Source organism: Camelus ferus, chromosome 29 (genome assembly GCF_009834535.1).
Source record: "Camelus ferus isolate YT-003-E chromosome 29, BCGSAC_Cfer_1.0, whole genome shotgun sequence".
NCBI classification, from domain to species: domain Eukaryota; kingdom Metazoa; phylum Chordata; class Mammalia; order Artiodactyla; family Camelidae; genus Camelus; species Camelus ferus.
Window position 1 is genome coordinate 19,890,489 of NC_045724.1, and position 17,203 is coordinate 19,907,691.

General features: G+C 40.5%; 1 long non-coding RNA gene across 1 annotated transcript in view; it reads right to left on the minus strand.

Moving 5' to 3' along the window:
* The window catches only part of LOC116660514, a 117,652-nt gene that overhangs the window by 18,294 nt on the left and 82,155 nt on the right, over positions 1 to 17,203 (minus strand). Inside the window, exon 3 of the long non-coding RNA XR_004316087.1 lies at positions 2,423 to 2,472. This is a non-coding gene — a long non-coding RNA (uncharacterized LOC116660514). The remainder of the gene's footprint in view (positions 1 to 2,422; positions 2,473 to 17,203) is intronic.

The window sequence follows — 17,203 nt, forward strand, 5'->3', positions numbered from 1 at the left end:
AAAAGGCAGTTTCTGATTTAAGACATGTACAATTCAATGTGGAAACAAGCAACTATTTATCAAGATTTATTATATAACATTACATCCCATGATAGGTTTAAAAGCAGTTTTATTACAGAGGAGAAAGCATAGTGTGTTCTGCTGCTGGAGTAGGTGCTCTAACCGTCTCATAAAGGAGAAGGCATTTGAAGTGGACTCTGCAGGATGATGAGAGAGTAAGCAACAGAATGAAAGCTAACACTCACAAAGAGGGAGGAACCTACCCGCATGAGCAGCGGCACTGCGGTGTGAAAGTTGATGGGTTTTCAGTGACAGCGAATTGTCAGGTGTAAAGCAACTGGACCTGGTACAGGAAACTATGGCATTTGGACACAAGCAAGGCTATGGCAGGAGAAATTAAAAGCGCTAAGCAAAGCGATATCTAATCAGAGTGTGCTTTGGGAAGACAGCCCGGGAGTGAGAAAACAGAGTAACCTTGGGGAGAGACTGATGACAGTTATAAAACTATTGCAAGTGTCCTAAACTCAGGCAGGCAGTGGGAAGGGCACTGAGAGGACAGACTTCAAAGGAAACATTCTTGACTTGCAGCATTACTGAACTCAGGGACCCACAGGATGTGTGAACTGAGGGTACAGAGAGGACCAAAAGTTGACTCTAACATGAAGTCTGAGGAAGATATAAATCCTGATTTGAATCTGCTACAACTTCTGTATATTGGAATATTTATATGGGAAGGTGAAAAGGCTTCTGGAAACACAGATTTGGAATTTAGAAGAGAAGTCTAGTCTGGAGAAAGAGATATGTATGGAGGTCAGAGATGAAGGTACAGCTTCTCGTGAAGAGATGGTTAAAATGAGGACTGAAATCTGGAATTCTGGAGAATCCCATCTGTTAAGGGGCAGACAGAGATGAAATAGAATGTTAAGAGAGATGAGATGAGAGCTCGGAGATAAAAGGATGCCTCAAACAGTACATGGAGTGTGGTAAACACACAGCATGATTTTTTTCTGAATGAATACATAAAAGTTGTAAATTCCCATCACAATTTTATCTCTCACAATACCACCGTTTCTCCAGTTTTGGCAAAATGTTCTTTAGTATGATTTTTCTGCTACCTTTGGCTAATCTAAAAATTTTGCCATGGTCAATGTCAGGCTCTTAGACTTCCCTTCTGAAAAACACTGGTGAAGCAAGTATATGCAATCCTATTTATATTTTTTAAATTACTTGCCTGCCTTGACCTGCCTGAGTAGTCAAGAGACCCCAGGATATCTGGAACACGTAAACAAAGAAACAGGAAACAGTTAACGGCTGCTTCTGCAGCAGCTCGGTAAATTAGAATAATCAAATGCATCTTGGAGTAAACTCACGTGCACATAGCTGTAAACAGTAATCTCCATTCTTTTAAAAGTGCAAATCATTTATTACAGCAATTCATAATCATTCTCATTTTGAGTTCTAGATGAGAATAAGTCATAATGAGAGAATCTGTACTTTCTAATTAGAGTTGAATTTTTTTTTAAAGCAGAGAAATAAAATGGTGAATTACTACAAAGGAGAGGAAGTCTACAGTCGATTGAAGAAAAAGAAAGAGAACTTAAGACATATCCAAATCAAACAGAGATAAAAAGTTTCAGTCACTGAGGGAAATACACAAAGCACATATCCTTTCTCCCAGCATCCCATAGAATTTTGTATAATAGAGGTAAGACAGTATCGTGAGTTGCTGTGGAAGAGGAATTTGGAGGGTTGGCCAAGCTTTGAAAAGGCCTCCCTTTTGGGTGTGTGCCAGGCTTCCCCGAGCACCCAGTGCACACAATTACTGCATTTGCATGTGTAAATTGGGTAATGGCGTGCCTAACTATCAGATTTGTATGTGAAAATGCTATCAGCATATGCACTATTGGTTGTGTGCCCACTAAAACAGGACTTTTAATGGGGCTGCATTAGTTGGGGTGCAAAATTTCTAAGAATTTGAGACCAGGTTCTATATCCCCGGATCCAGTGTAGACGCCCCTCTGGATAATTGGCACCCCTGATAATTACTTTGTTGTTGTATATCCTCTCAAATTCTATCTAGGGGAGGAAATTCATCAGAGGACCATTTGACCAACTCTAATTAGCACAGAGCAAAATTGTACCCAAGTCACTCTTGACAGTGCCTGTCGGAGCCAAATGAACAGACTGCAGCACAACCAACCCATTCATCCTGGCCATCTTAACAATCCACATGGATCTATGCAAAATTGACTCAGGTTCCTTTTTTCCCTAAGATACAATATTTCTCAAACATCTTTTTTGTCACCTCATGTTACTTTTCCGGACGTCGGTGTTTCTCAGTTACATCACAGGAGGAACAGACAATCCCATTGTCCCTCCACCCCCACAGAATAGGTAACAATTGATCATTCTCTCACCCTACCTTCGAGGTCTTCTTTCTTCCAGAAGTTTTCAAGCTTATGATTTAGGACCCTAGAATGTAAAATGCAATCTGAGAATTTGCTCAAGAAACATAGCGATCATACTTCCTGAATCAAAAGTTGGTTCACATGGTGTGGGGATAATAGCACTGAATGCTTCAAACCAGAATTTGGTTTTAAAAATCTGGGAAGTTTAGCTGCTGCAGCCCAAAGGTGCCTTAATCGGGGCAGCTCCCTGCTGATAACCCTTACTTCCCCTGCCCACCCCTCCTCCAAAAAAACCCCCACCTCAGTGTAAAACAACTGTCAGAATACATCCCTCCAGAAGCCTCCTTTCTTCAGTCTAAAGTGATAATTTGCACACAAATTGCTCGTCCCAATTCAGGATTTCATCTCTTAATATAACCTTCGGTCAAACTGCTCAAAACAAAGTGATTATGATCACTTGATCTTTTTTCACCCATTCATCTTTCTAGAAGTCTTTCTCAAAGTCTGTCCTAAATAACATTTAATAAGAAATAACCTGGAGAACTTGTGAGAAATGCAGATTCCAGGCCTCATTCCAAACCTCCTGAACTGGAATTTGGGGCAGTGAGGCCTAGGGATCTGAAGTTTCACAAGTTCCTCAGGAGATCTTTGCAGATGAAAGCACGCATGTTGTGCGGGTTTAGCTTGGTTTTGTTGTTTGCCTTCTTCCATCTCGCTGCGAGGGGTCTCAGCACTGAGTTGCAAACTATCAAAAGCATGCATTGCAGCCTCCTCCTTTAATACAGATGGGATCATTGTACTGGTTTGTAGTTATGAGAATGAAATCTTAGCAAGAAAATACATCATGAATATTCAAAATAAATGTCATAACATAAAGCACGCTTCTATCCAGGGAGATCACTGCCTTCCTCAACCTGTCTGCTTTGCCTCCTGATATTTTGGAGAAATGGCAGCCCGGAAGACCCAAGATCATCTCCCTTCAGGTCCGCCACGAAACAAGCATCTCTCTAGCAATTACCCCTGCCCCAAGAATGCATGCAGTAGGTGATAAGAATAGACTGATTTACGGTCACTCAATATCGGAAAGGTGTAGCATTCCATTTCACAAATGGTATTCTGCTAGATTAGAAACTATCATAAACACATTGGAGAATTCCCAGCCCAGGACCCATAAACCGCTGCATTTTCCCCCCACATTTTAATTTAGCTATCTGTTTTGGATTACATAAATAAAAATGAGCCTGCATTTTCTTTATAAAATAAGTCAGTCTCTCTACATAGGAATCACTAGTTAGATTGAGCATTAGAGCATATATGAAATTGCATCCTTCAAAGACACGAAAACATTTCTCAATGAGAAAGGGGCTGCTCACGGTGACCTTCAGGTTGAACAGTGGGGGGGTCGGCACTGGCACTAAATCATTGTGATTCACAGATGAGATCAACATATTCATATTTGTTTGCCAAATGTGTATTTTAATTTAGGCTTTTCTGATTGATGCGTGTAATTTATGCTGCCCAGAACTAAGGCGTCATATTTTTCTTTTTTTCCTAACTAACCGGGGGAGACTTTCTTGGAAACAGATAAAGGGAAGAGTCCAGTAATTTGTAGCAATGTGACTACAGCCACACATGTCCTAGAATTAATGTTCTTCATTAGGGTGAGTAGGATCAGCTGTATGTATACATCAGGTTTTTAATTAACTCGGTCTCCACAACAGGATTCATGATTCAAACTGTTAGCATTTTTTTTGTTGTTGTTAAATCACAAAATAAAAAAAATTGGATGGCACATCTTTTTCACACGCAAAAAAAAAAAAAAAAAAGAAAAAAAAAGGAGAGGGATGTTCAGAGAAATGAAAGGCTCTTTGTATTATACTGAGAGTGCTCAGAAGATCTTTATAATCCTGTGTTAACCAGATAAAGGAGAGCTTGGCGTTGAGTGATTCCAAAGAGATGCTGAAAACTCGACCATTGTGACAGTTTTCTCTCTGTATGATACATACGATTGCAGTTTATTCATGTTGATGTCTTTAAGCTAACATTTGGAATTTGTTAGATTATTTTTAACTGCCTTGTTCTTGCAGAACTGACCTGGCGATATTTTAATAAGACACTGCCAATTTAAAGAAACTTCAGTAAGGCAACAGAGGAGCTTAAGCGAGGGGTGAGGGGAGAAACTTTTATAGCAGCTTCATTCTCTGAGATCATATTAACATAAATTTGACAGTTAAACTCCATATTGCAAAAAGGCTGCCCAGACTTATTTAATTAAACTTAGAACAAATATGTTTCTTTATTTGCCAGGTACAGCTTTTATCTTAAAATATCCACTTCCAATTATGATGCAAGACTATGGTTTAGGGCAGGAGCATGGAGCAGTGGACAGTAAGACTGCGCAGATGGAGGGCTATGCAGCTAAGTGGAGAGGCTGGCTGCTGATGCCCGGCTCCTGGTACCCACGATGCTGAAGAAATTCCAGGAGAGCTGCTGATCATTTGGAAAAGTTATTTCTTCTCTATAGATTTTAAACTATAAAATTCAAATACGATTGAGATAGTTCTCCCAAATACATTTTCAATCTATTCTTTACTAAATATTTGTCGGATAAATGTCCAAACTAATTATCCAAAGAACTCTGGAGGAATGAGCAAGGCCTCTGACCTCAGGAGGTACTGAATTTGTACTTTGGATCTGTTCTGTATTGAACTGCAAATGAGTTAACCCTGATGAACCTCGGCTTTCTCTGCTGCTGAGATTATCTCATAATTTTTGGTAAGGATGAAATATGATTCATTCATTCAATGAGTATTTATGGGACACCCTTATTTTGTGCCAGTCCCTCTTCTAGACAATAGTGAACAAAGTAATATCCCTGCCTTCTTGGAGCTTCTATTTCAGTGGAGGAAACAGGAAGAGATAAATGGATTCTACACGGTCAGGGAGTTTTAAATTTCATGAAGCAACATGGAAGAATAGGAAGCTAAAGGCTGGCGGCAGTGGGAAGGCGGTACCCAGATGGGGCAGGAAAGTGGCATTTGAGCAGAATGGAATGAAGGGAGAAAGCAAAGCCTGAGAATTATGGGGGAGACAAGCTCAGAATTCCTGCTGGGATCTGCCTTGGCCCGGCCAGCAGACGGGAGGCTTGAGTGGGAGGGAAGGGGGCTCACCAAACCTGACTCCAGGTTGACTTTCTCACCTCCTTTCCCACCACCAGCCCCCTGAGGATTCAGTCTGACTCAGCCAGGGGATACCACGGAGGGACTGGTGGCAGGGAAGAGACAGGATCTGCTTGCATGTTACAAATACCGTTTTGGCTGCTGTGTGGAGTGCAGACTTGTAAGAGCAGAAAAGACAGACGCCAGAGGTGATTGCTATTTTTTTAGGCAAGACAGTACAATGGCTCAGACTGTGGAAATAAGGAGAGAGGAGAGAAAAATGGTCATTTCAGGATATATTTTGAAGGCAGAACTGATGGGATTTGATAATGGATTGGATCCCATTCCTCTTGGACAAACTAAACAAATACAGAATATATTTACCTAAGGTCACTCTACTATAAAATAAACCAATAAGAACGCCAAATGGTTTCAGAAATGCAGCAAATAGGAAAGTCCTCTCAACAGGATGGCTGGGTACCACACAGGACTTGTCGCACTGTTACAGTGATGAAACAGTGATAGAAAGCCCCGGCCTTTGTTAATGGAGCTACTGTCCTAAAGGACAATGAAGCGTTTGGAAACCCCTACAGGGGTTCCTGTGTCTGAACACACTCCTCGCGGTAATGTGTGTAGGACTCCAAACTGAAAGCAGAGACAACGATGGTGGAAGTACCCTTCTCTGCTGCTCAGGCAGAAATAAGAGGTCAGACCAACTCAGTGGAATTTTCACACCAACAGAGGAAAATCCTCTACGTTGTAAATCCCAGGGGAACGAGACCATGTATTCCTCACGTCTTCAGGGCCTACTTTATGCTAGATGGCCATTGAATATTTGTCAAAATGAAGAGAAGTGGAGAATACAAGGGCTTTTCAGGGATGGTGCATAAAACCACATTCAGAGATCCAACCTCCACAAGCAACATTTTGGGTTTGGGTGAGACTTGAAGCAATTGCCATTTACCAGTTACAGTTACAAAACGTTTGTGGTCTGTTTGTTCCTTTCAGTAAAACATCCTTCTGCCACATCATAGCCTGGGCACTTGCACCATTTGGAACTGTGGCCAATCAACTTGGATGCCTGGTTTCCACGTTTCTCAGTGTGGCCAAAAGCCAACACAAGTGTCACTTGCCCACAGAATGCCTTGAACCCTCCCTACTACAGATGTCTCAGCACACGGCTTCCGCTGTAATACTCCTGGTCATCTGTCAAACGTGAAGAGCGGGAGGTTGAGGGAAGATGGACTGAGAAGATTTACTAGAGGGAGGTGAGTATCTTCCCTTCAAGATGTGAGTGGGGTGGTCATGAACTTAGCTGCCACACATTGGCTTACCTCCCAGCTCTTTGCAAACAAACTGCTGAGTTGTAGGCTTTCTGCTACTTGTTTCCCATAGAGTGGGGATGTTCTTCTATATCGAGTTTTAAGCTCCCCGGAATATTCTAGCTTCTCCATCATACATGGGAATGGCTGAGTAGTTTTCTGCGGACTTCTTAGCCTCGTTCAGAGAAACAAGAGGGAGAATTTTCTCCCTTTCCTTGAACAATATTGAGCCATTGTGTCTTGAGAATATAGAAGAGGACAGTAGAACATAAGATCAGGAATAAATTAACTTTCCTTCTTAGAATAACATCCAAAATAATCTGTTTATTAGTTTCTTACCAATTGGTGAGATATAAAATCAAAATAATTATCATACTCTGAGCATACAATAACTTTTCTTTCTATTACATACACTGATTTATATTTGACAGAGTAATTTTACACACATTTACTTGTTCATTAAGGGTAGATGGGATAGAAATTGTTTCTGAACTTTATAGATATAAAATACTCTCATCCAGATTAAGTGGCATGTCCAAGGATACATAATATGCAGCGAGCCTGGACTCTGATGTGGGTCTCACACTTGGTTAGGCACAGAAACTCAGCAGGGCTTTGCAACATCTATTTAGTAAAATTACTATATCAGTCAGGGTTCTTAGTAGCCCAAATCAGTTTTGCTGATTTAAGAAGAAAGCCAGTTTATTGGAAGGCTCTTGGGTGGCTCTCAGAATTGCCAAGAGGGCTGAGAAATGATCCCATTTATGGGCCCACGATTTTTAATGAAAGAGATTTTTATCACATCCAACAGTAGTCACACTACCTGGTCACTAAACATCCACTTAAGGAAAGCTTTGTCTAGAGAAATATTTAACTCATGGGCCAATAGTCCAGCATAATCTGTCTCTTCTCTTTCATCCCTCAGTAGTACTTAGTGAATTTAAAGGCAGAGGAATTCAGCGATATGTCTTTTCCCTTTAACTCCTGCATATGAGTCTACAGAAAGCAGAAGATTAGGTACCTTGAAATCCTTTGAGTCCCAGATCAGCGCTTACTGCCCACATGAAATCAGACTCCTTACACTTCCTATTTACCTCAAAGAGTTGATTGTTCATTCATTCAGGAAGTATTCATTGAGGAGCAGAGATTAATGCTGTGAAAGTGGTTCATAGACTATGAAGTTCAATGACAGTTGTTGTTACCACACAATTTAGTGCCTAATTCTGTCCTGGCACTTATTTATAACTGTTCGTCTTTCTGGTCTTTCCTCCTGGATTGCAAGACTCTTTCCTATAGTCCATTCCTCTTTTAACTAAGCAAGAAGAATGCTAGTCCACAGTAGGCTCAGACGGTGCCAGACGCCGAAGTCCTAAGTTGATCTGTGCAAAGGGAGCTCTGACTTTGGCTCTTAGCTGCAAAACGTCATCTAACTTTTCCATTGCTCAGTATCGCATCTGAATTCCTTAGACCATCACTCAAGACCCTTCATGATCTGGGCTTAACTTACTGTGTTTTTTCCCTTGCTCTCCTTCACCAAACTTCAACTTTCTCTGGTCAGATTAACTTAAAACCCCTCACCGTGCAAACGCCCTGTGCTCCCCTGTCATCTCCTGAAGCTCGTGAGCTGTTTCTTTCCTGTGGAAACACCCCAACCGATTGCATCTCCACATTGCAAAGCCCAGCTCAAGTGCTAACTTTTACATTACGGTAAGTAGGCACAATGTCTTTGCCTTCAGAACAAACAGCAATGTTTGCATCTATAATATTTTTGCCATTATGAAGTCATCACACTCATTTTATTTCTTTGTCATCTCGGGGATGTTAGTCTTCCAGGAAGCTGCATCTCCTGGGTCAGATACTGCGTGTTCAGGACAAACCCCTGAGTGAGGAAGAGCAGAGTTTATGAATGCCTGGGCATTCTGTAGATTTTCAGCTCTTAAAGCTTATTGTAGTTTTTATTGTGACAACTTTTTGATGTATTATTGCTTACATTTTATAGGCAGAAAGTTTAAGTCAGGCTATAAGCAAATCAGGTACTGAAGGGAAAACAGGGTTAGAAGCCGGGCTCCTGGATGTGAACTTTATATTGCTTATATCCAGGTTTTGTGTACATTTCTCCCTATAAATTAAAAAATAACTGTAGATAAATTAGTATCCACAGTTGTCTGGTTTGTAAGTGACTATATTTCGCCAACATTTCTTTCCTTCCAGACATGGTATGGTCAACGCTGTACCTAATCAGATTTTAACTGAGTTTTTGCTCAAGCCACAGACTCTGAGAAGCAGGTCACTGTTCATGAATGAAAAGGAGCTTTCCAAGCAGCTAGAATAAAGTATTTTGTTACACAAATGGCAGGTCACGTAAGTCCTCAAGATACAGGCAAGAGTGAGGTGGGAGTGAATCACAGAACACTTACTGGGCTTCTGTGGACATCTTACTTTTGAATTGATAAGAAGAGGATTGTGAATCTCTAGATTCCTATTCCTTGTCATCAGGGGAGATGCTACAGTAACTCTCCCCTGCCCCGAGAGACTGTGCCTGGAAGCCCTTTTTGCCAGTAAAAACTGGGTTACGTATTTCCTTTGTTTAAGAAAGTTAGGGACCCCATTTTCAGCCATCAAAACAGATATTATCAATACAAGTATGGGAAAAGGATTATCACTGTGGCACTATGATTTCATACACGTCTAGTCACCAATACTAGGGAGTGTTGTCAAATATTTCTGAGAAAGCTCACACTGTCTCCGTAGGTTGATTAGATGAGATTTCGTACATTGGAAATCTGACTACTTTCCAACAACTTGATTTCACAAATGGAAAAACAGCATCTGTTTTCCTGCCGTTTCACATATGGCGATCACTGTCGCTGAGATGAGCTGAAGCAGGTAGTCCGTGTGACAGTGTCCCTCTGGAGTGCCGCAGTCCCCCGGGACCAGATAACACTGGTCTGCTGTGAGGGGCTCTGGCTCCCCGGGCAGTGGAAAGTGCATATTTCATCAACATATGCAAAGCATCCGTATGAACAGCAGATTACAGAAAAAATGATCAAATGCAACATTTAGAATCTTTCTGTTTGTCTTTGCAGTGGCTAATTTGGATAGGTGTACTTGGTCCCACACTCTCCCAGTCTGAGTAGCTGACAAAAGAATCAGCCAATGGCTTGCAGAGGGAAAGGAGTGGAAATGCTTGTAGATACACAGGAAGGCGGGTAGTACTTGTTAGGAGAGACTAAGACTGTGTCACGTTAGCCAGCAACGAAAAAGGAAAAAAGAGAAGCCATGTTGGACAGAGATGGGAACTATGTTTGACATATAAAAAGACTTAGACCCCTCTGGAATTTCATTAAGGGGGTCTCTGTCCCTCTGGATGTTTAAAAATCTTCAATGTCTATAATGGAAAGAAGAGTCCCTAATCAGTGGTCCAACTGGGGGAAGAAAGTCATGAAACTGAACCACGAAACCCTATTTTTTCCAGGATCAATGTTTGTGTTTTGAAGGTCAAGAGATTGGCAGCAGTAAAAATTAAATTCCAGAATCCATCCACCAGCCAGGTGCACTGCAAGGAGATACTCTTTTTCTGAAATCACTGTGCCAGTGGCTTTCATCCTGGTTTGGAAGGACAGCTCAACCAACTACAGAAAGGAAAGCCTTCAGGGATTCCAGAGCAGTCCTAGATTTCTCCTGAATATCACTACCATGAAACAAACTGTTCATCGGGAGCTGTTCCTCCAGCAGATCTCCATCACAGGCCCGTAACAGACTGCAACTGCAAAAGCTAAAAGTGCTCAATCTTTAACTATGAAAACAAAAGCCAGGGTTCTCAACTTGCCCATACTTATTTTAGGTCAATTTTATTCTGAAAAATTATCCAGTAAGGCACTGATAAATTTGGAGTATTCTGCAAGGTTGAACAATAATCCTCTTTTGACATATGAGAATCAGAAAGACACTGGGAGAAAAGTAGAAATTGAAGGCAAGGGAGAAGAAGCACATCAGGTTAAAGACTAAAAGGTGCACACGGGCTAAAAGATACCCAAAAGAAGACAGCTGAGGCCACCGTTCCTCGGGAGAGACTGCAAAATTAGATGCTCCCATGCCGATCGAAAAAAAGATATCTATCCGGGGCTAAGTTTTACAATTTATAATTTAGAAACTTACATACTTTAGGACTGGTACCCCTGAAGTACATAATCTGGAAAGTATCGGATGTTGAACTTCACGCAATTCTATGACCACCAGGCTGCCCACAAGGGCTAGACCATTCTTAAAAGGTAATTGTCAATGATCACCACCCATGAGTCTCCTACACATGTTCTCAGGTTGCAAGAGAAGTCACCAAGCCAGGCCAGCTCTCTTCTCAGATCACACTTGAGCCTCTTGTCCCGAGAATTGTCCCTTCATCAATTTAGCCTCTTTATGCTAACGGCCTGTGTTACTTGCAGTGTGACTCTTACCTTCCCATGCTTGACCCAGGTGATTTGCCCATACCTGCATTTCTGCATCTTGGTCAAAGCCTGTTTTGGACTTTACTGTTCTCCTATCCGGCCTGAGTTCTGTCAGAAAGAATTGGGAGGTAATATATGTGGATTCTGTTTTCAACTCTCGACCTAACCAGCAATGTAACCTTGGGAAGTCAATTTCTTAATATTGCTTGGCCTTAACTCTTCTCAGCTGCACAATGAGGAGATTCGGCTTGAACAGGGAAGCTCCTCAGAGACCCAGGGAGAGAAGTGCTTCCATGCACTCTTTGGCCAGATTTAGCTGAGTAACATTGTGGAATTCCATATAAAATTTTGTTTGAAAAAAGGATTGGCCACTAAAAAAAGAGTCTTCAAACTTTTGAACTAGAGGGTCACCAAGTTCTATTTTAGAGTCAGTAATTTTGTCCTTTATCCAAACATTTAATCTCTTAATCAATCTTCATTTGAAAATTGAGGTTTTATCATCCTGCAACATGGCCTGATGAAAATGTCAGGGATCAAGGTGAATTATAAGCAATTTGTGAGCAGTGAACATACATTTTAGTATCCTGCATATATTTTTTTTTATCATGGGTTAGATTGTACTGAAGGCACTTAATACAACTCAATAAACACTGATGGAGTGCCTGTTTTGTACCAACACCTTCTTATTTCTGGGGATGCAAAGATAAATCAGGTGTTTTTTTTTTTAACAGATTCAGTGGTTGAATGTTGGCAGGATGAAGAAATGGATATATCTAAACGAAGAGGGAAACTCTGGAGCAAAATTTTAGCCAAGTTGACATAAGATACAGAGCAGCACCCTACTTAACGGTGTAGTGTGTTTTATTGTTTATCTAAGTTTCAACGAAAATGAAAGCCTTCATAAGGTTGACCATACTAATTCAGCTTGAGGAAAATTTTCCTTTGACAGCTTTTCCAAACTTAGTAAAAGTCCTAAGTGTTTTACTCCACCCTGCAAAGAATAATTTTCATGGCTGAGACTGCAGAGTTGTCCCTGACCCCACGCTACTCACAAAATTTATAAACAAGTTAAGAAGTTTTTATATTTATAGTGTTCCTCTTGACCTCCTTCTTGAAACACCCTCCAAACAGCTGCCTGTCCAACGTCTGGTGACCCAGTCTGGTAGCTGTCACTGCATCACTAGGCAAACTCTAAAGGAAACCTTATCAGTTCCAGAAAGTCCTGACAGTCTACTTGTTTTTCAGCCAAACGAATCCCAGAAACAGTATCAAGTGCAGATATATATTAAAAAAAAAAAAAAGCCTTGGAGAGCAAACTCTTCTTCAAATGCTTGTTCTTCCCTGTTTCCTAACTGAGAAGTAAGTAGAGATAAAAACAGCACAGTCATCCGCGGGTGTGCATGGGGGTTTGTTTCAGGACACGCCGGTGATACCAAAATCTGCGGATGCTCAAAATCACATAGTCAGGGCTTGGTGACTGTGGGTGCTCATCCGCGGATACGGAGGGCTGCCTGGATCTGAGAGGCTGTCTGAGGATACAGTGTATACGGAGCGTGATTGCCCCTAAGAGAGCTCTATAGGCAGCAGCTACTGTTATCATTGTCAAAATGTTTTTAAAAAACCCAGTGAGTTCATTAACAGGCATGATGTCTACATGGAGATGTTCATATCTGCCTTGGGAAACTTTCACACAGAAACCGTGGGGCGCTCTGGGGGAAAAGTGATCTTTCCGGAGTGGGAAACAGCAAGGGCTTAGAAATCAATCCGCCGGAGTATGGGCCCTCCTTCCCCCACGCTTCAAAATCACCAGAGATGCTGGAAAACGCAGCCTCCGAGGCACCACCTTAAACCTCCAGAGTCAGATTCCCTGGAGTTGGAGCTCAGGAGGGCCATACACACAGCAGAGTCTTCTGCACATTCAGCCGCTCAGGGTTTGAGCCTGGCTCTGCCAGTTACCAGCGTCTAGCTGGTGACTTGGGGCCTGTTGCCCCATCTCCTCAAAGCCTATTTCCTCACCTATACAATGAGGCTACTTGTCCACAAACACCCCGTGGACCTTAGACGAAACAACGCATGGAACGCACCTGGGTGGTCTGGCACAGAGAGTGTTCCATACGCGACCAGTGTTAGTTCCTTTAAGCTTTGCCCCTGTATAGCATTAACTCTGCAGAAAGCACAGAAGAAACACTTGGATAGCACTCACGTATGCATCGATTTCCGTAGGGCAGCAAGTGCCCATGTGACTTTTTTTGCTGAACCACGAATCTTTCCTGTGGTGCATTTCGAGGTGGGCTGGGAGGACACCCATCCTTCTGAACAAACGAAGCACAGTAACTGGTGAGACTGAGATTATGTTGAAACCCTTTGTTGTGCTAAGGAGCAGAAAAACAAAGTCTGACTACGCTGCCCTAAATAGACCCGTGTGACTTTCTTTCAGATAGTATCATCCAACTCCTCACCCTCAACTCAATCTTTGCTTTTATCTTCCACTCACAGGGAACTTGGTGTCCAATTATAGTAACTCACTTACCCCAAATTCCTGGTCCATTTCTCTCTCCCCTTTCTCTAATGCCTCTTAATGTTGATTGAAATGAAACATTTTGAATTGTCTTATTTTATATTTATTTTAGGAAATTAAATTATATCAATTCAATTTATTTATGTAAGAATGAATGAAAAACATATAAAATAAAGTACTACAATGTACAGAGAATATATTCATGTTCCTCATCTAAGAAAGCTGAAACAAGAGCAAGAAGAGATAAAATACTGATGGAAGTAAATTCAGGTCTGAGCTCAACAGAGACAAATGAGGCTCGTAATTTAGCGATCAGGAAAAGATAAATACATCAAACAAAAAGCTGTTGTTAACAAAATACAAAATATTGAATAAAAGAAAAGCAATGACTAATCAAACCAAGATTTTCTTGTAACTATGACTACACCTAAAATTGCCACATATATAAATAAAAATAGAAAAATCTAGTTAATGATTTCTAATTACTCTTTTCTAAGTGATGCCAAATGTATATTAACAAATAGCTGAATGATTGAATGTTTTGCTTTTCGTCTGTATGTTTGGTGTCATGTCGATAAATACTCACTCTAAAGAGGATCATATTAGCAAAGCGAAAAGCAAAGCAGCAATCCACTGAGGAAGGGATGAAGGATTTTAATCCTTGTCTTATAGATAAATACCATGAAGAAATTCCCAAATCAAAACTCCTGCTAGCATCATTTTTAGCTCTTGGTTGTGCTTTTTCTGCATGGATGAGTCTTTCTTGAACACTCAAAATGCCTATTTTACTCTTATGTAAATTTTAATATTCTAATATACATTTGTTAATCAAATAAGCTTCAAGTGCAGATTTAATAACCACCCATTTATGATGTAGTGGCTTGCATACAAGGCTTTTGTGAAAATGGGGTTTTCTTTTTAGCAAAGCAAAATAGCAAAATAACTCCACAATTTACTGATGAGGACTGCCAAAATAAAAAGACAGTATTTACATATACACATGAATGTATGAAGAATGGCTGGTCCATATTGATGTTCCAAGCTGAATATACATATGCATAAATCTCAGGGCTGGCATCTCTATCTTTGAAGCAGTGAGGTTCCCCTTTTGGGGTAAAAAGGGAAGTTCTTGGAAAAATGGTAAAATTCTTCTTTTATCCTTCCTTTATGTCCATCTCTCTCCCTTCCTCATCCTTTCGACCGTCACAGCCTGCTACATGCATGATACATAGAATGTCAGGTGTAGGTCAATGGGTGTGACTGGCAGCAGAGGGCAAGTAGTCTCCCCGTCACTTCTCAGTGCTTTGTGTCATGCACACTTTTTTTTTTTTGGTATAGGGATGTTAAGGATCAGCATATGCATTTGCATGAACTTTTTCCCACCAATTAAACCAGATGCAATGAGAATTTTTTTTAGTGTATTTGAATGTTGTTCTGGAAAAGAAAAAAGTATCCAGACACTTAACTGGCACAAAACATTAAAACTAAAGAGAATTTGTATGCATTAGGCAGCAATATGCAAAGAGTCAATTCCCAGTCCTCTGTGCCGATGGATGATACAGACTATCACAAACTGTGGATGATCTAACAGCCATTTGTGCTTGGCATTGATATGCTTTTGTAATTTAGTTTTGCCAGACATTTTTCTTTTAGTTTAGGCAAAAATGAAAATGTATTATTTCTTGAGCACACAGAAATGATGCACATGAATAACAGGTTGAGGAAGGACGATTTAAAGCACATTATCAGGTCACTGTTAGAAATAAGCCATTTAATTTTTGATGCAGTGGAGAAAGAATAGAAGCCAGTAGTTAATGGACAGCTAACTACAGCATGCATTTTACACTCAGTATGTAAAGAAATCTACAAAATAACCCAAGGTAATATATGCCCACTTTGTAGATGAGAAAACTGATTCTCCAAAAGTTCAATTAACTGACTTCTACGAATTTGCAGAAATTATGTTAATGAGGTGCTTTCCATTTTGTTTTGTTTTGGGATTGCTGCTGTTTGCATGCACTGCTTGCCTACAAGGTCTTGGGCTCCATGCTTTTACCTTCTACAGCCTCTGTCTTTCACGTTCACAACTGTCTTCAGAGTGGGTCTGTGATACCCCGAAGGCTCCAAAGAGCAGAGTTGAAAACCACTACATCAGGCCATTCTGCTTCTCTAATTAAAATAGTTCTAACACAACTCGAATTGTGTTTATGGTTTAATTTTTAGAGCAATTTTAGGTTTATAACAAAATTGAGGGGAGGTACAGAAATTTCCCACATACCCCCTGCCCTGCACATGCATAGCCTTCCACATTATCAACATCACTCTCCTGAATGGTCCACTTTTTACCAAGAATAAACCTACACTCATGATTGCCCCAAGTTCACGGTTTACATAGGGGTTCACTCTTAGTGTCGTATATTCTACAGGTTTGGACAGTTGTATAAAGACACATACCAATCAGTATAATATACAGAATATCTATGCCCTAAAAATCCTCTGCTTTTTCATCTCCCTACCTCTAGCACCACTGATCTTTTCACTGTCTCCATAGTTTTGCCTTTCCCATAATGTCATACAGCTGGAAGCATGCAGTATGTAGCCTTTTTGGTTTGGCTTCTTTCACTAAGCAACATGCATTTGAGGTTCCTCCACATCTTTCTTTTCATAGCTTCACAGCTCACTTCTTTTTAGTGCTGAATACTATTCCAGTGCCTAGATGCACTGTGGTTTATGTATCCACGCACCCACTGAAGAATATCTTGTTTCTTTCCAGATTTTGACAATTACAAATTAAGCTATGACAAGCGTCCTCGTGCAGGTTTTTGGTTTGGACATAAAGTTTTCAATCTTTTGGGGTAAATACCAAGGAGCACCATTGAAGGATCACATGGTAAGTGTTGTTTAGTTTTGTAAGAAACCACCAAATTGTGTTTCAAAGTTGCTGCACCATTTTGCATTCCCACCTGCAGTGTATGAGAATTCCTGTTGCTCCACATCCTCGCCAGCATTTGGTGTTGTCAATGTTCTGGATTTTTGGCCATTCAAAAAGGTGTTTAGTGGTATCTCATTGTTATTTTAATTTGCATTTCCCAGCCACCCCTACTTGCTTGTATGTTTATTTGCCTGATACATAAAATACACAATTTAAATAGCTTTACTCTCATTTTGTGTGCTTCTCTTGTAAAAAAAAAAATAATTATAATCATTTATAAAAATACTAACTAGTCTTTATTGAGCATGGGCCATGCTCCAGAAACTAAGCCTATGATTTACTTACTTCTTAATTAGCATTTTTACATATGAGAACTTGAAGCACAAAAAGAATTGTCTAAATTTGCAGTTTGTATTTTAA